The 27,486-nt window shown below is 39.9% G+C and overlaps 1 long non-coding RNA gene across 1 annotated transcript in view; it reads right to left on the reverse strand.

Moving 5' to 3' along the window:
* Positions 1-27,486, reverse strand: part of LOC134757026 (uncharacterized) — a 129,062-nt gene that overhangs the window by 84,805 nt on the left and 16,771 nt on the right. Inside the window, exons 2-3 of the long non-coding RNA XR_010130636.1 lie at positions 26,163-26,353; positions 24,636-25,019 (exon numbers count right to left, since the gene is read on the reverse strand). This is a non-coding gene — a long non-coding RNA (uncharacterized lncRNA). The remainder of the gene's footprint in view (positions 1-24,635; positions 25,020-26,162; positions 26,354-27,486) is intronic.

Raw genomic sequence — 27,486 nt, forward strand, 5'->3', positions numbered from 1 at the left:
CCTGTCCTCTTCACTCTCTCTCTTTCAGTAATACCCTAAATTTCTCCAGTACTCAGGATTCTCATATTTTTCCCTGGTCACCAACCCTACCAGCAGCCCACTCCAGCCTGGCATCCTGAGGAAGGACCCCCAGTTTGGGCCTTTCTAGTCTCCCATCCTCGCCTCTCATAACAAATTGTACCTGTTCTAAGTTGCATCATTCTTTACAAGACGTACCTTCTGCTGACCTGCTAATGAAAGACAGTGATGTCTCTCCCACATAACGGATTTTCATTTGGGTCTTGTTAGATAATGCTTAGATTTCAAAGGAGACTACAGTGGCAGAAAATTTGAAAACCAACACAAGAGGTATTTTAGGTATTCACACACACCCTCATTTATTCACTCATAAAGCATGTATTCAGCACCCACAGTGGATTAAGACTCAGTCGGGGAGAGAGAGGTTACAATGACAATAAATGCAGTGTGTGATAAGGGACTAGGTCAGGGCTAATTTGCCTAGACATAAAAACCAGGGGAAAGGCTGCTCTCGGCCAGAGCCCAGAATCTCTAACTAGGTCAACCCATACCCATTACATCACACTGCTACCCAGCAACAGACTCTCAACTGCAATAAAGCATTTCTAGTTGCAGTTAAAAATTAATTGAAAATGCAGAAGATATAATTCTTGCCCTCAAAGATATCCCAATCAAATAGGAAAGACAAAAAAATCAGTTCATTATAATACAAGGAGATATGGGCTGATTGTTGATCTAATCAAATACCGCTAAAACCAGACAAATATCAGGAATTTAAAAGAATTTTATCCCCTAGCAACAGAATGCAAGTATCATATAACACTAATAGCCCATAATAGTAATGACAGTTAGCTTGTGCCCATCAGGAGCAAAATTCTAAAGATATTCTCCAATTGGAAACTAACAATCAAACCCCTAATCCTGGTCCTGTTCCTTAGAAGCTCACAATCTAGTAGGGGAAACAGATAATATTTATAACAATGTGATAATCAACATGAGAGAACTCTGACAAGCTACTGTAGGAACAAGAGATGGAAACAACCTAAGTGTCTGTTGATGGATAATTGTATAAAGGAACCATGGCTAATATTATTTAGCCTTTTAAAAGAAAGATCTTGTCATTTGCCACAACGTGGATGAACCTGGAGGACATGCTAAGTGAAATAAGCCAGACATAGAAAAACGTTTTTAAAAGTAAAATATACAGAGTTACAGAGTAAAACAGTGGTGATGGGAGGGGGAATTGAAGAGATGTAGGTCAGAGGATACAAAGTATCATACCAAATAGGTTGAATGAATAACTCTAGAGATCTAATGTGCAACATCAGGAGTATAGGCAATAACATTGGGCTGTATTTGGAATTGTTGCAAAATGAGATTTTATCTCCTCTTGCCACAAAAACAAACATAATGGATAACAAGATGATAAATATTCACTTCATGATAGTTAATTTACTTCATGCTAGTAACCATTTTGCAATCTCTATGCATCGCCTAATATTATGTTGTATACCTTAAATATACACAATAAAATTTATTAAAAAAAATAAAGACTCAGGGAGAAGATGGCCACCTACAAGCCAAGGGAAGAGCCTCAGAAAAAAAAACAACCACGTAAGTGTGAGAAAATAAGTTTCTGTTGTAGAAGCCACAGTGGTAATTTGTTATGGCAGCCCCTGCAAACTAATACGGTAAGTAAAATCCAAATTTTTTACTATGTCTTACAAAACCCTATGATTATGTCCTGCCCAAATTTCTCTTCTTCTTTAAATGCCAGCCATTATGGCCTTCTAGACATTCCTTGATGATAGGATTGCTCTGATGTTTCAGAGTTTTTATACTCATTGTTCTCAGTGTCTGACATGATAGTTCTATTTTGGTTTTCTTAGAAATCTCAATACTCTTTTTTACAATGACTCCACCAATCTACATTCCCAGCAACAGTGTACAGGGCTCCTTTGTCTCCATGCCCTCACCAACATTTGTTATCTTTTGACTTTTTGATAATAGCAATCCAACAGATGTGAGGTGACATCTTTGATTTTGATTTGCATTTCCCTGATGATTAATGATGCTGAGCACCCTTTCATCTGTTGGACATTTTTAATCTTCCTTGGAGAAATGTCTACTAGGGTCCTTTGCCAATTTAATTAGGTTATTTGTTTTTATACTGTTGAGTTGTATGTGTTCTTTATAATTTTTGGATATTAACCACCGATCAGATAAATGGTTTGCAAATTTTTTTCCCATTGGGAATTGGGGGGTAAAAGCTACTTTTTTATTTTGCTGATTATTTTCTTTGCAGTGCTTTCCTGTGTCTTTACATGGTCTTCTCTCTGTACCCATCTGTGTCCTAACTCTCCTTATGAGGACACCAGTCATATTGGATTAGAGTCCACACTAATGACTTCATTTTATTATATTTACCACTTTTAAGAATGTGTTTCCAAGTGCAGTCACATTCTGAGGTACTGGGTTTCAGGACTTCAACATAAGGATTTGGTAGGGACACAATGGAGTCCATAACACTTACAAAAATAAAGCCATTAAGAGGATTTAAGCAAGAAAATGACATAATCCAATATGTACTTTAAGAGTAGTATGGCAGAAAAAAATAGAGAAGAGGAAAAGTGGTGATGGGAAGATTAGCTTGGAGATTATTTCAGTAATCTAGACCCAAAAGAGACATTCTTAACCTGGAACCCACAGGTAGGTTAGGACATGCTGTATTTATAGAATCACATGAGGATGCATATATACCCATAATGTAATTTAGTCTGAAAGCCCCATCATATCCAAGAAGCACAGTGCAATAGCCAAAATAAATAAAAACTAATTAACAAATCCCATGGTTTACTCATATTACTCAAAGGAATTCCAACAGAAAATGCATAAAATCACTTGCCAAAATCTTTTGTTCTCCTGCTCACTTGCTCTTTTCCTAGGGGTATTTCAGCATCTCTCTCCTCAAAACCCTCAGAGAGAAATATTCCTCCATCACTCCTCCACTGCCTTCTTCTTCCATCAGAAGAAGAGCCCTTTCTTTTCTCTCTGAGAACTTTACCAGGTACACCAAATTTGCTTCTCTTCTGCAAAAAGAAATATTTGGAGAGAGAAAAAGATTGCTTCACATAAACTGAGGACTCTATTTATTAGGCAGAGAAGCTGTGGGGAAAATCTCTGAACATTCCCACATTAATCATTTTTGTCCAAGTTCATGCATTCTTTCTTCTTAAAGAGTCTTGATTTTTTTTCAGGTTCTCAAAGTGTTTAGTAAATATGTTTGATGGGTAGTAAATAACTGTCAAAAGAAAAAGAATGTGGTGGGGGGAGATGGGGAGAGATTGTGATTGTCTAGGAACTGAGCAAGGCCATCTACCATTCTGTAACATTTAGACTGGTCCTAAATAGACCACCACACCTATGGTTATGCATCCTGCCCATATTGCATTCCAAAGCCAACTGTGCACTGATGAGACTTCACACAAAGCTAATACAGTGACAGGGTATTGCCTCAAAGGACAAGGCTCTTATAAATAAATATATTTTGCTTTGAACATGATTCACTAAGAAACGTTGAGTAAACTGCTGATTTGGGTCATCCAATCCAGTACTAAGTGATCTTTTCATTCCACTCAAGTAAGAAGTTAATGAAGATATGTAAATGATGATTCTCTCAGACCACAAATCTACTGTGTATAGACCATTATGAGATGTTGTGGTAAGAAAGGCTACAAGAGAGGGAAATAATACGTGCCTTAACCTCACCTTGTTTTCCCAGCTAATTTCTTCCCAGCCACCTAACTGAGGGCTTATTTATTTGTAAGCCCTCACTCCAGGCTTAGCCAAATATCTAATCTCTTGTGCACAGTAGCTTGTCAGTTCTCTCATTTCAATTACTACATTGTTATAAATATTATCTGTTTCCCTTACTAGATAGTGAACTTCTACGGAGCAGGACCAGGATTTTGTTTGTTTGTTTGTTTGTTTGTTTGCTGAGTACCTAGCAATTCAATACTTCAGATATTTACAAAGTATGTAAATACTCACTGATAAGCCTGACTTCAAATTTTACTTATAAATTTCTTTTATACTACCCTGCATCTTAGAATAAAAAGATCTAAGTACGTTGGCAATGATTTGGAATCTGGGAAGTTTTTCAGAGCAGCTAATTCTAAACAGGAAGAGTGGGTATCCTCAGCTCAACCCTGCCTAAGGATTAAGTAGCTGAGTCCATTTTCTTGGAAAGCATTAGGGGTCAGAGGCAGGAAGTTGATGGGAGCTGGTAGAGAAATTAAAGAAAGTTTCACCCATTCTTCAGTCATCTATGGAAGCATGTTCTCATACCATTCGACCTTTCAAAGGGAACTTCCCAAACTGCTTCTAATATATCCCATCCAAAGTTTCCCTCTGAATCATTCAAGAGCCATCTAGTTGTGGGTAGAACAACACTAAGTTATTGCAATACTGTTTTTCTTCAGTATCATGAGTATTACCACATCTCAATGAAGCTATTCATGGTTTGAGCCTCCTGAATCAGGTTACATAGAAGTCCAACATGTGAAGCTCATTTCCTGGAAGCAAAAAAATTTAACCCTTCTATGAATCTAACTGCATGAGAACTACCTACTAGGTAGGCTTGTAAAATGCAGATTTTTAAGTCTACCCAAGACCTACGCAATAAAATTCTCTGAGGTTGAGATCTAAAGAGGTCTCCCTTCTTAACAAGATCCTTGGCCGGGTGCGGTGGCTCATGCCTGTAATCCCAGCACTTTGGGAGGTGGAGGTGGGTGGATCACCTAAGGTCAAGATCTTGGAGACCAAGATTTGGAGACCAGCCTGGCCAACATGGTGAAACCTCTTCTCTACTAAAAATACAAAAAAAATTAGCTGGGTGTGGTGGCATGCACCTATAGTCCCAGCTACTTGGGGAGGCTGATGCAGGAGAAACGCTTGAACCCAGGAGGCGGAGGTTGCAGTGAGCCAAGATCGAGCCACTGCACTCCAGCCTGGGTGACAGAGGGAGACTCCATCTCAAAAAAAAAAAAAAAAAAAAGATCCTGGGTAATCCCACCCATCTATTTAGACTCAGTTCAGAGATTACATTGTTTTGTGTGTGTGTGTGTGCCTCAGCCTCCCGAGCAGATATTGTGTCTTCAAGGAAATCTTTTTGGACCTTCAGCCTGGATTGTGAGCTACCCCGAATGCCTCCTCTCATTGTGATTACCATGTGATTACCATTGTGATTACTCATGTTATCTGTCTCCTGTGATACACTGGGTTCCAAGAAGGCAGCAGCTTTGTCTTGTTTACATCTGATCCCCAGGGTTTTGAACAGTGCTGATGAGTTTAATGAATGAATCTTACGTACTATAAGATGAACAGCCAGAATGCTAGGGTTGAAGCACCCTTCCAGGGCATCCAAGATACTCTGAGGTCTGGCCCCTGTCTACCTCTCCATCTTCTCCCTGCAACTTTCTTCTTCACACTCCTCTGCTTCCTATGCTTTTGCTTGATTTGTTACCTCTTCTGAACTCCTGTCACTTTGTGCCATCTCCTCCATTCCCACCATCCCCCATGCACACCTCCTTGCCACTGGATAATTCCTACTCATTCTTTCTAACTTCCCACTCAGCCATCTACTCCTTTTAGGAAGTTTCCCCCACTCGCACTACCCTAGAACATCTTCTCTCCCCTAGGATCAGTAACAGACTATACATATTTTTATCTTTTCTTTTACTAATTACCTCTCTATGTTGGTCTTCTATGAACTATGAACTCCTTGAAGATGCAGACCATATCTTATTCATCTATTCATCTCTAGTTTCTACTCCAGTTCTTGCATAGAGTAGCTGTTCAGAAAGTTACTATTAAAGAATGGATGAATAGACAGGCAAACAGAGCCAAACATTCAGGCACATCTGCAAACCAAAGCAGGAACAAATGCATCTGGACACTGCCCAAACAAGAGTTGAGGGCCTGTATGTATAAGTCAGGCATCTTATCACATTGGCCAGGCAGGGTAAGCCAAAAAGGACTGGCATGTGCATCACTTCAAACCAGGTAGAGGAGAAGCTGAGGATTCTAAGGCTCATTAACTAAATCATAGTGAGAAACTAGATCATAACCCTGGGTACAGGTCAGTGACCAGGCATGGTGGCCAGAGAACATGGAGGGAAGTAAAGAAGGCAGGGAGAGAGGGACCCAAGATCAAACCCACAAGACAATGAGTCAGTCTTTGTGGCTTTTGGGTTAGCAAACCCCCAGCTGCTTTGGTGAGACTATCATAGCTTCTTAAAGTGACAATGCTCCCTGGACAGGACCTGTCACTAAGTTTTAGGTTAAAAGAATGAAAATCATGTTGTGTTTTTTACTGAAACTTCCAGCATTTTAGCTTCCTATTGCTGCTTTAACAAATTATCACAAACTTAGTGGCTTAAAACATCACCAATGTATTATCTCATAATTCTAGAGAAGTCCAAAAATGGGTCTTACAGGGCTAAAGTCAAGGTATCAGCAGGGCTGTGCTCCTCCTGGAGGATTTCAGGGAGAATCTGTTCCTCGCTTCTCCAGCTTCTAGAGCCTGCTTGGGTGCTTTGGTTCATGGCTCTTTCTAGCAATGGCATCATTCTGACCTCTGCTTCCAACATCACATCTCCTTCTCTGACTCGCTCTCACTCTGAGCTACCTGCTTCCCTTTCATAAAAACCCTTGTGATTACATTGGGCCCACCCAGATAATCCAAGATAATCTCCCATCAAGATCTTAATCACATTTGCAAGGTACCTTTGCCATCTAAGGTAACAGATTCACAGGCTCCAGGATTAGGACGTAAACTTATTTTGCGGGCCATTATTCTGTCTATCACACTCAGTCATAGAAAAAAAATTTTTTTAATTGAATCAAATTTTGATAGAAACAGTAAGTATATAATGTTAAACTTTCCATCAGTGACAGGAAATAATATGGCACAAGAATCTGAAAAACAACAAATGAGGAAAGGAAAATTAGAATTGTATTATAATTTATAATTTCCATTGGTTTTCTTCAGTTAAAATTCTAATATAAGTATAATACTGTCACTTCTAAAAGATTACAGCTGAGCACTGCTACCTTTGTTTTCACTGGTTATGCATCTTTCCTCTCCAATTCCCTGTCTTTGTGGGCAAGGCTACATGCCTCAAAACTATAGGTGGTTCCATCTGGAATGCTTCACTGCCAGCAGTTCATGTTGCACAGGAATTCAACTGAGAAGCATGAAAAGGAAAAGGGTGAAAAAGAATTCAGTCCAAGGTATGAAAAGGAGAAAAGTCAATTTTCTTCAAAGAAAAAAAAAAATCAGCAATTGCATAAAAAGAAGCTCTACATTTAATTAAAAGTATGAATACCCTAGGATTTTCCATCTATAAATTATTGAAGATAAAAATGAAAAAGATTTTAAATGCCATGTATGACCATGATGAGAGTCCACATTTTCTGACCAGGTTGGACAAAGACAAGTTACAAACTCATGCTTTATATAGCAGCAGATGATGCCAGGAGGGGCCAGTGTTGAGTAAATCGGCCTGACGGGGATAGGGGATTGTCACTAAGAGATATTTAATTTACCCTTCCTTCTAGCCAGGGGAGAAGAAAAATCATTATCAGCAAGCAGCTGGTAACATTGGCAGACTTTCAGCATGGGCTTCTAATTTGTCTATTTTCCTCCTTGATCAAAATGGAAGAGAGAGAAAAAGAAAAGTTCAGAACTCTTTTCAAAGACAATTGATGGTGTATCATTTTTTAAGACAGCTTGGTTTATCTCTACAAAATTGTTCTCATTTTAACAGGTCAGGTCACATAATTTTAAAAGTGTCGAGTACTTGGTATTGTTCAAAACAAAAAAGATGTCAGCATGTTTATCAGCACTGGGAATGGATCCCATAGAAAGAGCTAAAAATATAATAGAAGAGGAAATAATAAACTGAGTCCTCAGGAACATGGACAGAAAAAGTCAACAGAACAGAAGGAATGAGGGGGGTGTGTCTTTCTCAGAAACTGGAAGACAGCTGAGGTAAAGCTATGAAACTTAGTGGGGATGGGGACAGGAAACTGAGGAATTTTATCCCTGAGAACCTTGAAGTTTCTCCCATTAAGGACAAGGAATGGAGCAACACGAAACAAAGTGGAAGAGCTTAGAAGGCAATGATGAAGGTTTGGAAGAGTCACTGGGGACAATTAGGAGAGGGAGCTGGCCAGATTTTTGGACCATTTTGAAGACTTACCTGAGACTGGCTACTATGAATGTATAGAGGGAAAAAATCCACACAATTATATCAGTTTTCCCAATAGCCTAAAGGTAGAAGTAGAGAAAGTATATAGTGGGATTGATCCATGTTTGAGGATTTGTAGGACCAATGGAGTGATTAAAAAAAAAAAATGGGGCCAAGGCTTCCAGGCTAAACAAGCATTGAAGCTACAGGAGAAGAGAGACTATATGATAGGTGGAGGGAATTAGATAGATTTAAACATGGAAGGGACAGGGCCAAATTGAGTTTTGACTATAACTACTCTGGGTGCAGAATAGAACATGTAACATAAAAGGGCTAAGACTGGAGACAGAGAAACCATTAGGCAGCTCTCTCACTAATCCAAGACAAGGATGACAAGTTTCTGAACTGGCAAAGGCAGTGCATTCGATTCTGGTGGCTGCCATAACAAATTACCACAAACTACGTGGCTCAAAGCAAGGAACATATATTCTCTCACAATCTCACATTTCTAGAAACTAGAAATGAAAATCAAGCTGTTGGCAGAGCCCATACAGGAGAATCTTTCCATGCCTCTTTTGCCTTCTGGAGGCTGTCATCATTCCTTGGCTTCCTTAGTTTGTGCCCACATCACTGCAATCACTGCCTCTGTCTGCACCTCCACATTGCTTTCTCCTCCGTGTGTCTGTATCTTCCTCCCTTCTCTATGCCACAGTTCTCCCTCTGCCTTTCTCTTGTCATTGGATTTAGGGTCTACACAGAAAATCCAGTATAATCTCATCTCAAGATCCTTAACAATGGCATCTGTAAAGACCCTTGTTCCATATAAGGAACACAAGTTCCAGGGATTTGGTGTGGATTTATCTTTTAAGAACTATCACTCGACCCATTATAAGTAATAAACATAAAGAGGGAGAGATAAAACTCAGAACTATTTGAGAGGTATAGCCAGCATAACTTGATGATTAGTTGGCTGTGGAGAGCAAAGGAGAGAGAGAAGTCAAGAGTAACCTATAACTAAAGTATCTAGATGGTGCCATCTGCTGTGATAGAGAACATGAACAGAGATCCAGTGTAATAAAGAAGATGACGACCTTTTGAACACGTTGAGTTTGAGGTGTACCTGGGACACCTAGATGGAGATGTTCAGCAGATAATGGGACCTATGCATCTGAATATCAGGAGAAAGAACTAGGCTCAGAATAGATATTTGGGAGTTTATGAGCATATAAATGGTAATTTAAAACCTCAGAGAAGATAATATTGCTCAAGAAAATAAATAGGTGGCAAGAATTCCAGAGGACTAAAAGTGGACAAGTGGTAGTTAAGGGATGGACAGAAGAAGACAAGCTCATGAAAGAGATCAAGAGAGAGGTCAAAATTACAAGTTCCAAAATTTAAACAGTAATAAAAAAAATCTACCAACCAAAAAAAGCCCTGGGCCAGATGAATTCACAGGCGAATTCTACCAGACATACCAAGAGCAGTTGGTACCAATCCTACTAAAACTATTCCAAAATATAGAGGAGGAGAGACTCCTCCTCAATTCATTCTATGAAGCCAGCATCACCCTGATACCCAAATCTGGCAAAGACACAGTGAAAGCAGAAAGCTATAGGCTAATATCCTTGATGAACATAGACACAAAAATCCTCAACAAAATACCAGCAAACTGGATCCAGTAACACATCAAAAAGTTACTTCACCATGATTAAGTAGGCTTTATTCCTGGGGTTGTAAAAGTTAGTTCATCATACACATATCAATAAATGAGATTCACCACATAATAGAATTAAAAACAAAAACCACATGAACATCTCAATGGATGCAGAAGAAGCTTTTGATAAAATTCAATATCCCTTCACGATAAAAATCCTCAACACTTGGTATCAAAGGAACCTACCTCAAAATAATAAGAGCCATCTATGACAAACCCACAGCCAACATCATACTGAACAGGCAGAAGCTGGAAACATTCTCCTTAAGAATTAGAGCAAAACAAGGATGCACACTCTCACCACTCCTATTCAACACAGTATTAGAAGTCCTAGCCAGAGAAGTCAGTCAAGAGAAAGAAGAAAAGGCATCCAAATAGGAAAATAAGTCAAATTATCTCTCTTCACTGACAATATGACTCTATATCTAGAAAGCTTTAAAGACTCCACCAAAAGGCTCCTAGACCTGATAAATGAAAAGAAGTCAAATTATCTGTCTTCACTGACAATATGATTCTATTTCTAGAAAACCTTAAAGACTCAACCAAAAGGCTCTCAGACATGATAAATTACTTCAGTAAAACTTCATGATACAAAATTAATGTAAAAAATCAGTAGCATTTCTATACACCACTAATGTTAAAGCTGAGAGCCAAATCAAGAACATAATCCCATTTAAAATATCCACGAAAAAATAAATTACCTAGGAATACATCTAACCAAGCGGGTGAAAGATCTCTACAAGGAGAACTACAAAACACTGCTGAAAGAAACCATAGATGACACAAACAAATGGAAAACTATTTCATACTCATGGATTTGGAAGACTCAATATCGTTAAAATATCCATAATGCCCAAAGCAATCTACAGATTCAATGCTATTCCTGTCAAACTACCAATGTCATTTTTCACAGAATTAGAAAAAAACTATTCTAAAATTCATATGGAAACAAAAAAGAGCCCAAGTAGCCAAAGCAATCCTAAACCAAAAAAACAAATCCAGAAGCATCACACTAGCCAACTTCAAACTGTATTATAAGGCTACAGTAACCAAAACAGCATGATACTGGTACTAAAACAGACACATAGACCAATGGAACAAAATAGAAAACCCAGAAATAAAGCTGCACACCTACAATCAACTGATCTTCAACAAAACTGACAAAAATAAGCAATGGGAAAAAAAACTCCCTATTCAATAAATGGTGTTGGGTTAACTGGCTATCCACATGCAGCGGAAGAATGAAACTGGATCCCTACCTATCACCAGATATGAAAATTAACTCAAGAAGGATTAAAGACTTAAATGTAAGACCTCAAACTATAAAAATTCTAGAAGAAAACCAATACGATTTTGGACAGTGGCCTTGTCAAAGAGTTTATGACTAAGTCCTCAAAAGCAACTGAAACACAAACAAAAATTGACAGTGGGACCTAATTATACTAAAGAGCTTCTGCACAGCAAAAGAAACAATCAATAGAGTAAACAGATAACCTACAGAATGGGAGAAAATATTTGCAAACTGTGCATCCAACAAAGGTCTAATATCTAGACTCTATAAAGAACTTAAATCAACAAGCAAAAAACAACTCCATAAAAACTGGGCAAAGGACATGATCAGACACTTTTCAAAAGAAGACATACAACCAGCCAACAAACATATGAAAAAATGTTCACCATCACTAATTATCAGAGACATGCAAATCAAAACCATGAGATACTATGTTACACCAGTCAGAAGAGCTATTATTAAAAAGTCAAAAAAATAACAGATGTTGGCAAGGCTGTGGAGAAAAGGGAGCACTTATATACTCTTGGTGGGAATGTAAATTAATTCAGCTACTGTAGAAAGCAGTTTAGAGATTTCTCAAAGAACTAAAACTAGAACTACTATTTGACCCAGCAATCCCATTACTGGAGATATACCCAAAGGAAAATAAATCATTCTACCAAAAAGACACATGCATTCATATGCTCATTGCAGCACTATTCACAATAGCAAAGATATGGAATCAACCTAAGTGCCTATCAGTGGTGGGTTAGATAAAGAAAATGCGGCACATGTATACCATGGAATACTCCACCGCCATAAAATAAAATGAAATCATATCCTTTGCAGCAATATAGATGCAGCTGGAAGCCATTATCCTAAGTGAATTAACACAGAACAGAAAACCAAAGACCACATTTTCTCACTCATAAGTGGGAGCTAAACATTAAGTACTCATACACACAAGATGGGAACAATTGACACTGGGGCCTGCAAGATGAAGGAGAGAGAGGGAGACAAGGTTGAAAAACTATTAGGTTCTATGCTCACTACCTGGTGACAGGGTCACTCATACCCCAAACCTCAGCATCAAGCTACAGAGCCTTGTAACAAACCTGCACATGTACCCCCTGAATCTAGAATAAAAGTTGAAATTTTTTTAAAAGGAAGGGATGGTCAAACAGTTACAAATAATTCCAAGAGGATGTGGTGTCCAGAAGCAAGAGTCATTTTTAGAAGTGGGTAACCATAAGCAATGTTATAGAGCACAGAGGACAAGTGAGATAAGTAAAGTATTGAAGCAGAGATGGAGGGGTACCAGGGGGGTACCCAGAAGAAAAGCAGTCCAGATAAAAAGAAAGCACATGCAAAGGCCATGAACATTTCAGGCATGCCCAAAGAACAGCAAGAAGGCCAATGTGGTTGGAACAGAGCGAGCAAGGGAAGTAAGAAAGGAGTTGAGAAGTTACAGAAGTCCTGATAGTATAAGACCTTTCCAGCCATTTTCAGAACTATAGCTTTTATTTTGAGTGAGAATGGGACTCTCTCAGAGGGTTTTCTGCAGAGGAATGACATAATCTGATTCTTTTTTAACAGGATCACTCCAACAATTGTGAAAACAAGAGATGAAACTCAAAAGATATGTTGGAGACAGACTGTATGAGGGAGGATGTACATAGGGAGATTAGTTAGGAAGGAAGTGATTGCAACAATCTCAGCAAGAGATGATGGCAGCTTAGACCAAGGTGCTAGCTATGAAGGTGAGAAGAGATGTGATTATGGATATATTTGAAGGTGGGCCCCACAAAATAGCTGAAGGATTAGACATAGAGTGAGAAAAAATGAGTCAAGGATAATCCCAAAGATCTTGACCTAGGATACTAGAAGACTAGAGTCACCATGAGGGAGAAACACACCTTCTATGTACGAACAGTAGGCTCGCTATACAAGTGAAACTTCAAGGTAAAGATCTAGTCCTTTATTCCAACCAGATCACCTACCCTATACCCCTTTTATGTAATAATTTTGCTGCAGTCACTATATATGACGTTTCAAGAGACATATCAAGTACTATGGCATTAAAGTTCAACATGCAAAAGCAAAAAAAAAGAAGATGAAGCTGCTGTCTTCAATAAATGTTGAAGAGAGATTGCAAAGGACTGGTAAAGAAAACCATTCACTGGCCAGGTGCAGTGGCTCACGTCTAAAATCTCAACACTTGTCGGGGCCAAGGCAGAGGAGTGCTTGTGGCCAGGAGTTTGAGACCAGCCTGGGCAACATACCAAGACCACTGTCTCTACATGCATATAGCTTTATAATAGAATGATTTATATTCCTTTGGATATATACCCAGTAATGGGATTGCTGGGGCAAAACAGTATTTCTGGTTCTAGGTCTTTGAGAAATAACCACACTGTCTTCCACAATGGTTGAACTAATTTACATTCCCACCAACAGTGTAAAAGCATTCCTATTTCTCCACAGCCTTGTCAGCATCTGTTGTTTCTTGACTTTTTAATAATTGCCATTAATGGGTGCAGCACACCAACATGGCACATGTATACATATGTAACAAACCTGCACATTGTGCACATGTACCCTAAAACTTAAAGTATAATAATAATAATAAATAATAATAATAATAATTGCCATTCTGACTACCATGAGATGGTATCTCATTGTGGTTTTGATTTGCATTTCTGTAATTATCAGTGATGTTAGGTTTTTTTTTCATGTATTTTGGGCACATAAATGTCTTCTTTTGAGAAGTGCTGTTCATGTCCTTTGCCCACTTTTTAATGGGGTTGTTTGGTTTTTTTCTTGTAAGTTTGTTTAAGTTCCTTTTAGATTCTGTATATTGGACCTTTGTCAGATGGACAGATTGCAAAAATTTTCTCCCATTCTGTAGGTTGTCTGTTCACTCTTATGAGTTTATATATATATACATATATATATATATATATATTTTTTTTTTTTGCTGTGCAGAGGCTCTGTAGTTTAATTAGATTCCATGTTTCAATTTTTGCTTTTGTGGCCATCGCTTTTCACGTTTTCATCATGAAATCCTTGCCCATGCCTATGTCCTGAATGGTATTGCCTAGATTTTCTTCCAGGGTTTCTACAGTTTGGGGTTTTACCTTTAAGTTTTCATTCTATCTTGAGTTAACCTTTGTATAAAGTATATGGAAGGGATCCAGTTTCAATTTTCTGCATATAGCTAGCCAGTTCTCCCAGTACCATTTATTAAATAGGGAATGCTTTCCCCATTGCTTGCTTTTTCAGGTTTATCAAAGATCAGATGGTTGTAGATGTGTGGTCTTATTTCTGAGTTCTCTCTATTCTGCTCCATTGATCTACATGTCTGTTTTTGTACCAGTACCATGCTGTTTTGGTTACTGTAACCTTGTAGTATAGTATGAAGTCATGTAGCATGATGCCTCCAGCTTTGATCTGTTTACTTAGGATTGTCTTGGCTATACAGAATCTTTCTGGTTCTATATGAATTTTAAAGTAGGCTTTTCTAATTCTGTGAAGAATGTCAGTGGTAGTTTAATGGGAATAGCACTGAATCTATAAATTACTTTGGGTAGTATGGCCATTTTCATAACATTGATTCTTCCTATCCATAGGCATGGAATGATTTTCCATTTGTTTGTGTCCTCTCTTATTTCCTTGAGCAGTGGTTTGTAGTTCTCCCTGAAGAAGTCCTTCACTTTCCTCGTTAGCTGTATTCCTAGATATTTTATTCTCTTTGTAGCAAATGTGAATGGGAGTTCATTCATGATTTGGCTGTCTGCTTGTCTATTGCTGGTGTACGGGAATGCTTGTGACTTTTGCAGATTATTTTGTATCCTGAGACTTTGCTGAAGTTGCTTATCAGCTTAAGAAGCTTTGGGGCTGAGTTGACGGAGTTTTCCAGATATAAGATCATGTCATCTGCAAACAGATACAGTTTGATTTCCTCTCTTCCTATTTGAATACCTTTATTTCATTCTCTTGCCTGATTGCCCTTGCCAGAACTTCTAATACTATGTTGAATAGGAGTGGTAAGAGAGGATATCCTTGTTTTGTGCCTGTTTTCAAGGGGAATGCTTCTGGCTTTTGCCCATTCCGTATGATATTGGCTGTGTGTTTGTCATAAATGGCTCTTACTATTTTGAAGTATGTTCCATCAATACCTAGTTTATTGAGAGTTTTTAATGTGAAGGTATGTTGAATTTTATCAAAGGCCTTTTCTTTGTCTATTGAAATAATCATGTGGTTCTCATCTTTAGTTCTGTTTATGTGATGAGTTACATTTATTGATTTGCATATGTTGAACGACGCTTGCAATCCAGGAATGAGCCAGCTTGATCATAGTGGATAAGCTTTTTGATGTGCTGCTGAATTCAGTTTGCCAGTATTTTATTGAGGATTTCTGTATCAATGTTCATTAGAGATATTGGCCGGAAGTTTTCTTTTTCTGTTTTATCTCTGACAGGTTTTGGTGTCAGGATGATGCTGGCCTCATAGAATGAGTAAGAGAGGAGTCTTTCCTCCTCAATTGTTTGGAATAGATTAAGAGGAAATGGTCCCAGCTCTTCTTTGTACCTCTGTTAGAATTCAGCTGTAAATCCATCTGGTTTGGGGCTTTTTTTGGTTGGTAGGCTATTTATTACTGCCTCAATTTTAGAACTTGTTTTTGGTCTCTTCAGGGATTCAACTTCTTCCTGGTTCAGTCTTAGAGGGTGTATGTGTCCAGGAATTTATTCATTTCTTCTAGATTTTCTAGTTTATTTGCATACATGTGTTCATAGTATCCTCTGATGGTTGTTTGTATTTCTGTGCAGTCAGTAGTGATATCCCATTTACCATTTTTGTTGTGTCTATTTGATTCTTCTCTCTTTTCTTCTTTATTAGTCTAGCTAGTGGTGTATTTTATTAATTTTTTCAACAACCTGTATATGTTGATTTTTTTGAAGGGTTTTTCATGTCTCTATCTCCTTCAGTTTCACGCTTATCTTGGTTATTTCTTGTCTTCTGCTAGCTTTAGGGTTTGTTTGCTCTTGGTTCTCTAGTTCTTTTGGTTGTCATGTTAGAATGTCAATTTGAGATCTTTCTAGCTTTTTGATGTGGAAGTTTAGTGCTATAGATTTCCCTCTTAACACTGCTTTAGCTGCACCCCAGAGATTCTGGTACATTGTCTCTTTGTTCTCATTGGTTTCAAAGAACTTGATTTCTGCCTTAATTTCATTATTTACCCAGAAGTGATTCAGGATCAGGTTGTTCAATTTCCCTACAGTTGTGTGGTTATAAATGAGTTTCTTAATCTTTAGTTCTAATTTGATTGTGAGAGACTGTTATTTCAGTTCTTTTGCATTTGCTGAGGATTGTTTTACTTCAAATTATGTGATTGATTTTAGAGTAAGTGCCATGTGGCACTGAGAAGAATGTATATTATGTCATTTTGGGGTGTAGAGTCCTGTAGATATCTATCAGGTCCACTTGATCCAGAGCTGAGTTCAAGTCCTGAATATCTTTATTAATTTTTTGTCTTGATGATCTGTCTGATGTGGACAGTGGGGTGTTAAAGTCTCCCACTATTATTGTGTGGGAGTCTAAGTCTCTTTGGAGGTCTCTAAGAACTTGTTTTATGAATCTGGGTGCTCCTGTATTGGGTGCATATATATTTAGGATAGTTAGCTCTTCTTGTTGAACACTTCACCATTGTGCTATGCTCTTTTTCGTCTTTTTTGATCTTCGTTGGCTTAAAGCCTGCTTTGTTATAAACTAGGATTGCAACCTCTGCTTTTTTCTATTTTCCATTTGCTTAATAAATTTTCCTCCCTCCCTTTATTTTGAGCCTATGTGTGTCTTTGCACATGAGATGGGTCTCTTGAATATAACACATCGATGGGTCTTGACTCTTTATCCAGCTTGCCATTCTGTGTCTTTTAATTGGGCATTTAACCCATTTACATTTAAGGTTAATATTGTTATGTGTGAATTTGATCCTGTCATTATGATGCTAGCTGGTTATTTTTCAGACTTATTGATGTAGTTGCTTCATAGTGTCATTGGTCTGTGTACATCAGTGTGTTTTTGTAGTGGCTGGTAATGATTTTTCCTTTCCATATTTAGTGATTCCTTCAGGAGCTCTTGCAAGGCAAGCCTGGTGATGATAAATTACCTCAGCATCTGTTTGTCTGAAAAGGATTTTATTACTCCTTCACTTATGAAGCTTAGTTTTGCCAGATATGAAATTCTGGGTTGGAAATTCTTTAAGAATGTTGAATATGGGCCCCCACTCTCTTCTGGCATATAGGGTTTCTGCTGAGAGATCCGCTGTTAGTCTGATGAGCTTCCCTTTGTAGGCAACCTGGCCTTTCTTTCTGGCTGCCCTTAACACTTTTTCTTTCATTTTGACCTTGGAGAATCTGATGATTATGCGTCTTGGGGTTGATCTTCTCAGGGAGTATCTTACTGGGGTTCTCTGGATTTCCTGAATTTGAATGTTGGCCTGTCTTGCTGGGTTGTGGAAGTTCTCCTGGATGATATCCTGAAGTATGTTTTCCAACTTGGTTTCACTTTCCCTATCTCTTTCAGGTACCCCAATCACTTAGAGGTTCAGTCTTTTTACATAATCCCATAGTTCTCAGAGGTTTTGTTCATTTCTTTTCATTCTTTTTTCTCTAATCTCATCTGCCTGTCTTATTTCAGCAAAACAGTCTTCAAGCTCTGAAATTCTTTCCTCCTCTTGGTCTATTTGGCTATTGATATTTGTGGTTGCATTGTGAAGTTCTCATGTTGTGTTTTTCAGCTCATTTATGTTCCTCTCTAAACTAGTTATTCTGATTAACAGCTACTGTAGTGTTTTATCTTGGTTCTTAGCTTCTTTGCATTGGGTTAGAACATGATCCTTTAGCTTAGTAAAGTTCATTACTACCCACCTTCTGAAGCCTACCTACTTCCATCAGTTCATCCATCTCAGCCTCAGCCCAGTTCTGTGCCCTTGCAGGAGAGGTGTTCCGATCATTTGGAGGAGAAGAGGCATTTTGGCTTTTTGAGTTTTCAGTGTTTTCTCATTGATTCTTTATCATCTTCTTGACTTTATCTACCTTCAATCGTTGAGGCTGCCGACCTTTGGATGGGGTTTTTGTGGGGACTTTTTTGTCGATTGTTGTTGTTGTTGCTTTCTGTTTGTTTTTCTTTTAACAACCAGCCCCCTCTTCCACAGGGCTGCTGCAGTTTTCTGGGGGTCCACTCCATACCCTATTTGCCTGGCTCCCTCCTGCAGCTGGACGTGTCACCACTGGAGGCTGCAGAACAGCAAAGATGGCTGCCTGCTCCTTCCTCTGGGAGCTCTGTCCCAGAGACAGACCTGACGCCAGCAGGAACTCTCCTGTATAAAGTGTCTGGCAACCTCTGTTGGGAAATCTTACCCAGCCAGCAGGCACAGGATCAGGGACCCTCTTAACAAAGCACTCTGGCTGCCCCTTGGTAGAGGAGGTGCACTGCACTGGGGGGAATCTTGCTTATCAGGACTGCCCAGATTCCTGAACCAGAAGGGGAAAAGACTACGTTCACTGATCCACAGAGACCACGGGCACCCCTCACCCCAGGGACTCCATCCCAGGCATATCAGAGTTCTGTCTGTAAACCCCTAGGCTGGAGTTGCTGAAATTCCCACAGGGAGGCCCCACTCAATGAGGAGAGATGGGTCCAACTTTGGCCTAAACAGGCAGCCTGGCCATGATCTGCCACAGTCGCTGTGCTGTGCTGTGCTGTGGGGAATGCTTCCTGGGTCCAAACCGCTCAGTCTCCCCGCACCAGCAGGGGAAAATGGCAAACTGGAGCTGCAGTGATGGCTGCCACTCCTCCCCTGAAAAACTCAGTGGTCTTAGGCAGCAGGTAGCCACAGTGATGGCGGCTGTCCCATCCTCCCAGGAACTCAGTAGTCTTAGGCAATCTCCAGTGGATCAGCCAAATAGGGTCTGCATAGCTCTGTGCTTGGAACCCAAGGTGCTGGTGATGTGGGCTCATGAGGGTATCTCCTGATCTGCAGGTTGCACAGATCCATGGAAAATTTGCCCATTTCCTGGGCAGGTAGCACAATCACTCACTGCCTCCCTTGGCTGGGGATGGGAGCTCCCCTTGCCTCTTACAGATCCTGGGTGGGCTGTCACAGCAACCTGCTTTTCCTGGCTCTCTGTGGGTCATGCCAGCCACCTAGTCATTCCCAATGAGAGAACCTGGATACCTCAGTTGCCGGTACAGGATTCACTCACCGTTTTCATTCTTCTCAGAACCGCAGCTCTGTTCCAAATCTTTCCAAAAGCCTCGCTCAAAAATGCCTACCAACTTTCTCTGTAACAAACTCTTAATTTGAGCACGAAGTAAAGGCCTTTCCTCTCATTCTAACTTGATGCAAAGAGAATGAAGAAATTAGAAAGATAAAAATATCTGTAAACTATACTGTGATTCTGAATTATATTGAGTCAAATGCTTTAAGACTGCTTACTAGAGTCTCAGTTTGCTCAATTTACTTAATGTTTAGAAAGCTTTATACAGTAAGGAGTATAATTTTGTCTCATTTATTACTGATTAGATATGGTTATTTCCATCTGATACTGGAAAACTGGCAACATAGAAATGCTGAATTCCAGGTACTTGTCAACCAGTAAGCGTGAAACCTGGATTTGTTTTTTATTATATGTATGCCATGGACAAGTTACTCCCTTAAAAGCCTCAAGTTTTTCATTTGTAAAATGGGCATAGTGGCTCCTACCTTGCAAGCTGTCTGTGAGGCTTGGAGATGGGGTATATAAAGTGCTACTCTACTTCTTCATACTCTCCTTCATCTGTTTTTTCTCCCTTATTCCTTTCCATTGTCAAGGGGCTAACCCTCTTCTCTCTATTGTAGAATAAGAATGATATTTTATTATTTCAATGTTCATTCCCATTTGACAATGACAGCAATCTATTTTAACAATATCAGCTAGACCAGTTCTACATCCACTCTCTTTCCTATCCCTCAGCTTGTAGGAGTTAACTAGCTTCCCTTCAAAGACAATAGATCCTAACACTAAAACAAAATGATTCCACCCCGGTGGAAACTCTCATGAAGAAAAAATTAAAGAACTTTCCAAAAAGCGTAAAAGATAGCAGCAGCTGCTCTCTTACATAATGATACAATATTCTTGTGAAAAACTTGGGTGAGAGTCCAGGAAATGTCTAGAGTGACTGTCTTTCTGAAGTAAACATCTGTATTGATGGGAAATTGAGACATAAACACACATTCAGAATTCAAACACAATTCCCAAGTGTCACATTAGAATTCCACTGGTTTTATGGAAAAAAAAATAGATCTCCTAAGCTTTGTAAAATTTCATGTAGCAGCAGCCAAAGTCAACCACACAGGATTTTCATCTGTGTGTTTCGGGAAACAATTGGAAAAATTCAAACTGATTTTTTAATGGCTTTTGAATAACTTGGGCATCTTCAACAGTGCCTACATCAGATCTATGGTCCTTCTGTGCAACTGACACCAGCCATGGTATTTGTCCATAATGATGGTTTCCTTTCTAGTCTAGTCATTGATTTTTCCATTCTACAAAACACTTAGTCATGAATGTTGTGTTTATATGCTCTGTTACAGAAACATCCCGTACACCACAAGCAGCAAAGGCTGTCGCTCATGTGCCACTACCTTGAAAAAATCCACATTTCTTCCTCCCATTCCCATTCTCCCATCCAAGGATAGGTCACAGTGGAAAGATTACTTCACTGGTCTTATAAAATACACTAGAGCAATCCCACTTCCTAAAGGAACCACACCCTTATAATCAGAAAAAGAGAATACTGAGCCAACACAAAAATAAAAAGATAGCTTATGTGAAGCCATCCCGTCTCCTTCAGAATGTCTGTCCCCTTTGGGCAGGAAACATTTCTCCTCAGTGTTCGTTATGGTACCAAGTATAACTTTATAGACAAGTGAACTCACAAAAGAAATTAATGATAAAACCTAAAAGGCTTTTCCTAACATTTGCTTTCCTTTGTTTATTTTTAGTATCTTTCTGTAAAATCACATCTTAAAAAAAGAAAGGGATAAAGGATCAAGGAAAGATGAAGGAGAGGATATGAAGAAGTAGAGTAGCACTTTATATACCCCATCTTCAAGCCTTCCAGACAGCTTGCAAGGTAGGACTACTATGCCCATTTTACAAATGAAAAGCTTAAGGTTTTTAAGGGGGTAACTTGTCCATGGCATACATATACTAATAAGCAAAGCCAGGTTTCAAACTCACTGGCTGACAAATACCTAGAATTCAGCATTTCTATATTTCCAGGTAAATGCAGAGCTCTTGACAATCATTTGAGCTAATAGTCAAGCTTAGAGAAAAAAAAAAACACTACTATGATGGAATCATTTTATTCTTGAAATCTGATAAAACTGGTATAGACTAAAGGTCATCTTGGCCATAAATCAATCTTATGAAAGTGTCTACAAAATGCCTAGTTTTAAGCAACGTAACTTCCTGATGAGTCCTCTGTAATAAAGTAGCTGCAAAACGTTTATATAATGAGGCAACTTGTTTTATGAGATTACTACCCACAGACTGGTCAGGAGTTGAGGTCTTGTATTACTTTTCTATGATGAGTAACAATTACCACAAATTTAGCAGCTTTAAAATATCCAACTTATGGGAGTTGAACAATGAGAACATGTGGACACAGGGAGGGGAACATCAGACACTGGGGCCTGTCGGGGATGGGGGTCAAGGGGAGGGAGAGCATTAGGACAAAAACCTAATGCATGTGGGGCTTAAAACCTAGATGATAAGTACAGCAAACCACCATGGCAATATATACCTATGTAACAAACCTGCATGTTCTGCACATGTATCCCAGAACTTAAAGTAACATTAAAAAAAAAATCCCACTTATTAGTGCATAGTTTTGTAGGCCATAAGTCCAGCATGACATGGCTAGGTTCTCTTTAGCATCTGGAAGGCAATGAGTGTGTACCCACTGACTGAATACTTACTTTTCATGTATGCTATTGTTTCTCTCCCTCCTTGACCCTAAGGATCATTACTGTCTTGATTTCTGAAACCATTGATTAAGCATGACTATTTTGATTCAACATATCATGTATACTATTCTCAATTTATGTCACTTTCTACCAGAATTCTAGGATTATCCCCAAGATTTCCCTCTTCTTCCTCTGGTGTGCATGCTCCACCTAATCCCCCAGATTGGGAGTTTGATGGATTTGCCCCCCAGGATTAGGTCACGTTATATGGCAGAGTTAACTTTAGAAAGGGAGATTATCCAGGTGGTCCTGACCTAATTGCATGACCCTTTTAAAGGCAGAGTCTTCTCTGGCTGGCAGTAACTACTAAAAAATTGGGGACCTCAGTACTACAAATGCAAAGGATTGAATTCTGCCAGTAACAAAAATGAGCTTGGAACTGGACTTTTCCTTCAGAAAAAAAAACTTTCCTTCAGGGAAAAATTCAGCCAGGCTGAACACCTTGATTTCAGCCTCATAAAATGCTAAATAAAGGGGATTCCATGATAATCAAGACAAGGACTCTGTCCTCATGGAGCTTAAAAACCTATCAAGGAATAGCCAGGTGTGGTGGTGTGCATCTGTAATCCCAGATACTTGGGAGGCTGAGGCAGGAGAATCTCTTGAACCCGGGAGGCGGAGGTTGCAGTGAGCTGAGATCGTGCCCCTGCACTCCAGCCTGGGGGACAGAGTGAGACTCCATTTCATCTCAGATGAGCCTGGGCAACACAGCAAGACTCCACTCCATCCCATCTCAGCTGTCTATGCTCTCAAAGCACTTCTGAATAACACCAAAGTAATCCATATCACATTGTCCCAAAATTGCTTATTCATACATTCATCTCCTCACTGTTTTGAGCTTCTTGAGGAGAGACACCATGCATAGCACTTGGCACATGGTAGGAGGCAACAACAATATTCACTGAACGAACTGAATGAATAAATACTGATGCCTTAAGAGGCAATGAATTCCTGCCTTACAAATATTTAAACAAAGACTAGACAATCATTTACTGGGAGATGCAGAGAGAATTGAAGCATCTGATTACTGGACCTGATTACTGAATAGGATCCTCCAAACCTGAGTTTCCTTGGGACTAGATGAAGAAAGCTGGGAACTGAAAAGTCACAGAGAAGAGAAAGTGCTATGTTCGAGGAATAGCAAGTGGCTCTTTTGCTTGGACAAGAGAGGACAGGATGGAGATAGGATTCCAGCAAGAAAGAGGTGACACACCCAAGAAAGTAAAGGGAAACTATTGAATAAATCTGTTCTTTAAGAGGAATGGGCGAAGTAAAGTATCCACCCTGGGATGCCAAAGCCAACAGAGATGAGCAACAGCATGTGGCCATTTCCACCTATGGATCTGAAGGGGCAAAAGAAGTGGAGTTACCAGAACCCTGTGAAAGAGGGGTTGCTTGATGTGAGTCATGGCCTGGGTAGAGAAAGAAGACTTGGTTACTGCCAGAATCAAGGACTGCCAGGAAGAGAGGGGAGGAATAAGTATCCAGACATCCACCTCCCTCTGTCAGTGGCCAAACCCAATGAAAAGCCAGAGAGTGAGGAAGCCCCAGTGAGACATGTAGAAGCCAGGCCCCCAAATCCCACAGCAGGGCAGAGAATGGACCTGAAGGGTCCAACGGAGTGTAAGCAGCACAGATGGGGAAAGGGAAGCAGAGCCCGACTGTACCAGGTCTCGAGGGGCAGGCGAGGGGCTTCAGCACCATTCAGTGAGCCCTCAGTAGCCTCTGCAGAGTTTGAGACATGACCCAGGCTCTTCCTGAGGATGACTAATTTAGTGGCTGTCATCAGAATGAACTCTGAATGAGAAGACACAATAGAAGGCAGGGAAACAATCTAAGAAACCACCAAAATGGTTGACGCGGAAGGTGAGGTGCCTAAAGGAAGGGATGAGCTCATCATTGCTCTCAGCCACTCACAGGCTCCTCGTGCCCCAGCAGCTTGTTGCTTACCTTCCAGGTGAGCAGGGCACAAAGTCCTGGGAGTGGAGAAGCAAGCTTTTCTCTACACTGGGAAAACACGTCTGTTGTTTAACTTTTTAGGCTCCCACTGATATTCACTTCACCTCCTTTCCTCTGTGGCTGAAATTACACTGAGCATTGCCAGCAGAAAGGAGCAGTGGAGGCTGAAGGTCACATCTGGAGCAGAGAGCAGTCACTGAGTTGCTTAGCACAAGAAGCCGCTAAACGGATAGAGACCCACAGGGAGAAAGCTCTGCTTGATTATCAGTAGCCACTTCCTAAAGATTCTGATGTCCTGATGCTTTTCTACCCTCCTCTTCCTCACAGTGACCAAACCATCCTTCCTACCTTGCCCCTTCCAAAAACTGTCTTCCTTGGGCCTCATGTCAATGGATTTCCTTGGGACTCATTTTCAGGCTTTAAATCCGAAGTCAATCTGACAACTTTATGGGCAACTAGACCAGCACAGAGATGATCAGAAGATTAATATTGTTCCACGAAGCTTTCTGCTTCTGCACGAGTACATCCAGACTTTCTTCTTCCATTACCATTGCTCTTGTCTCCATGGAAGCTACGTGGCACAAAGTGGGCACAGGCATCGGTGGACAGAGCCAGAGTGACCGCCTGGTAGTGCCCTTCATCAGGTAGATAGGAAATAGCTCCAGCTGTATTTCTTGTTTTCTGTTCAGAATAATAGTCTTTGGTTGTATTGGTATTATTATAGAAAGTTTCCTGAAAAAAAAAAAGCAGTTGCTGTTTGAGTTCTCAGCTGTTTTCTGATACACTATGCAACAAGGCCTCATTTGATTGGGGTTTACATCTTATTTTCTTCACTGCTTCATGAAAAGCTTAGCACCAGTAAGAGGATTATTTACAACATGATATTGCTGAGGCCTGGAGAGACTTTAAAGATTTGTCTCTGAACAAACTCCTTGCCAGGCTTTTCAAGATCAAGGTGCAGAGGGAAAGAGCATCCAAAAAAAGAAAAAGGCTGAATTACCACACACTTAGAAGTTCTTCCCATACTTGTGGCATTACCATGTATCATCAGCAACATGAATCAACAAATCTCAATAAATAAGTTTCTATTTCAGATTAAAGGGTGAAATGATACAAAACAGCAACACCAAGCATGTCACACACACACAAACACACACACACACACACACACTCTCTCTCTCTCCCTCTCTCTCTCTCTCTCCCTCTCTCTCTCTCCCTCTAACCTGTTCTAAAGCAGTCCTCCTCCCATGATTGGAAGCCACATTCCAACTGGAGTTCTTACAACAAATAAAGTGTTTACGAGAATCTTCCCCACTAGCCCCACATCTGCCAGTCTGTCCACTTCCAAGGACAACAAGAACACCAGTCAACCAACCCATGGGCTTTTGCTTAGACTCAGGGCTGTGTTGGAGACAGTCAGACACCCCTCAGTGGAAAATAGCAAGGCCAGTTGAAGGCCAAAGTGGCAAGAAACCACTTGGAAACCATGTGTGTGTGCCCTGAAACAGTAAATAACATTGTGTGAATTCAGTCATTCATTCTGTTTATGAAGTCGGCACACAATTATTTATCTTACTACAGATGTGTTTTTTTGTGACTTGTTTTTAAAAAACAATTTTGATGACAGAATAAAAAAACACTTTCTTCAACCCTCCCAATTTTTGTTCCTAAATCTGTTTTCTGTACTAAGAACTGCACAAATGATTTGCATTGTTATTCTGATGTAATCTAAATCTCTTTTCTATAACTAGACTGGTTTCTTGTCTTTCAAATAGACACATGACAGCTGCTTTCCCAATAGAGCCCTGTGCAAAAAGGGGAGGTGCAACCCAAAGAGGGCTGGCAGCTGGAATTTCCCCAGTGTGGGTAGGAGACCTGGCAAGCTACGGGCAGATGGAGAGGACTACGTGGACAGACAGGACCCATGCATTGCTGTGGCCATCGCTCATGCAGCTGCTCTTCCTTTTATCTTCTGAAGGGTGGCTCTTGGCTGCTGGCTTCACTTTCAGAAAGAACCCCACTTTTGCAAGCCTCGAGGATCAGCTTCTACTCTTGCATCCTATTTTCTTGAGCAAAAAAAGAAATGAATCAGTATTAGAAAGCTCTGAGAACAGGGAAAAGTGAGTAAACAAACTTATTTTTTCCTCTGAATGGAACATAAGTTCTTCATGGGCAGAAGCATAGTATAGATGGTTCGTTGTAAACTATTGATATAATATTAAAATAACCCAGTTAGGGGCATAAAGGGCTTCTTTTTAAATCAAACCCTCCCGGAACTGGGGAGGAGGAGAATACCAGGGTCTGGACTTTTTTGTTTTTTCAAGAAAATATTGTTTTGGGTTTTTTATTTTTGTCAAAAAAGTCATTTTTCTGACTGTGAAATAAAAAAGGTCTATTTTTTTCAGCCTACATTAAGCAGTTCAGCTTATGAATATGAATGGCCTCTGGTGTTGTCATTAGAATGAGTTGTTTAGTGTACAGTACTCAAAGACAATATTCTCAAACCATTATAAGCAGGATTTTTTCATTCTTCATTCAAGTAAACATGTATCAACTAGCTTCTATGGGTCTGGTATGGGCAAGGGATATTCTTTGAGAATCATTTTCCAGGTAGAAGTTTATAATGAACCCCTACTTTTACCTCACCAATTAGTAATGGCACGTGCTTGAAAAGCAGCTGTCCAGGATCTCACCTACGTGATCTGCACATTCAGAACGGGGAGCACTAACTGGCATTAATGTACATAGGAGAAAACATATAGCACAGCACTTACACACACTGACTCTGAAGCTAGCTGTCTGGGTTCAGTTCCCACCTCTGCCACTTGCTAGATCAATTAGAAAAACAATTTCTCATTCAAGTAATAATACAAGCAATTTAGATAAGGACTCAGCACATAGTAAGGTACTCTACTAAGTGTTAGTTATTATTAAGAGCCTGGTTTAACGGGGCTGTAAGCCACCACCCAGAGAAATCACTGAGAACCCAAGGCCTAGCCTTCCTCCTACTGAAGAGTCATTCCCTCCACTCCCCACCAGCCCTGCTGACGCTGCCTGTCTTGCTAGTGATGCCACCCTAATAACATGAATGCCTTCACCACTGCCTTCTCCAGCCTCTCAATGTTGCCCTCTCAGTCTCCTGAGTTGATCCTGTGGCTCTCTCAAATAGAAGGGAGGATTCTCTTTCCATCATTGTTGT

This window comes from Gorilla gorilla, chromosome 1 (genome assembly GCF_029281585.2).
Source record: "Gorilla gorilla gorilla isolate KB3781 chromosome 1, NHGRI_mGorGor1-v2.1_pri, whole genome shotgun sequence".
Taxonomy (NCBI): Eukaryota; Metazoa; Chordata; class Mammalia; order Primates; family Hominidae; genus Gorilla; species Gorilla gorilla.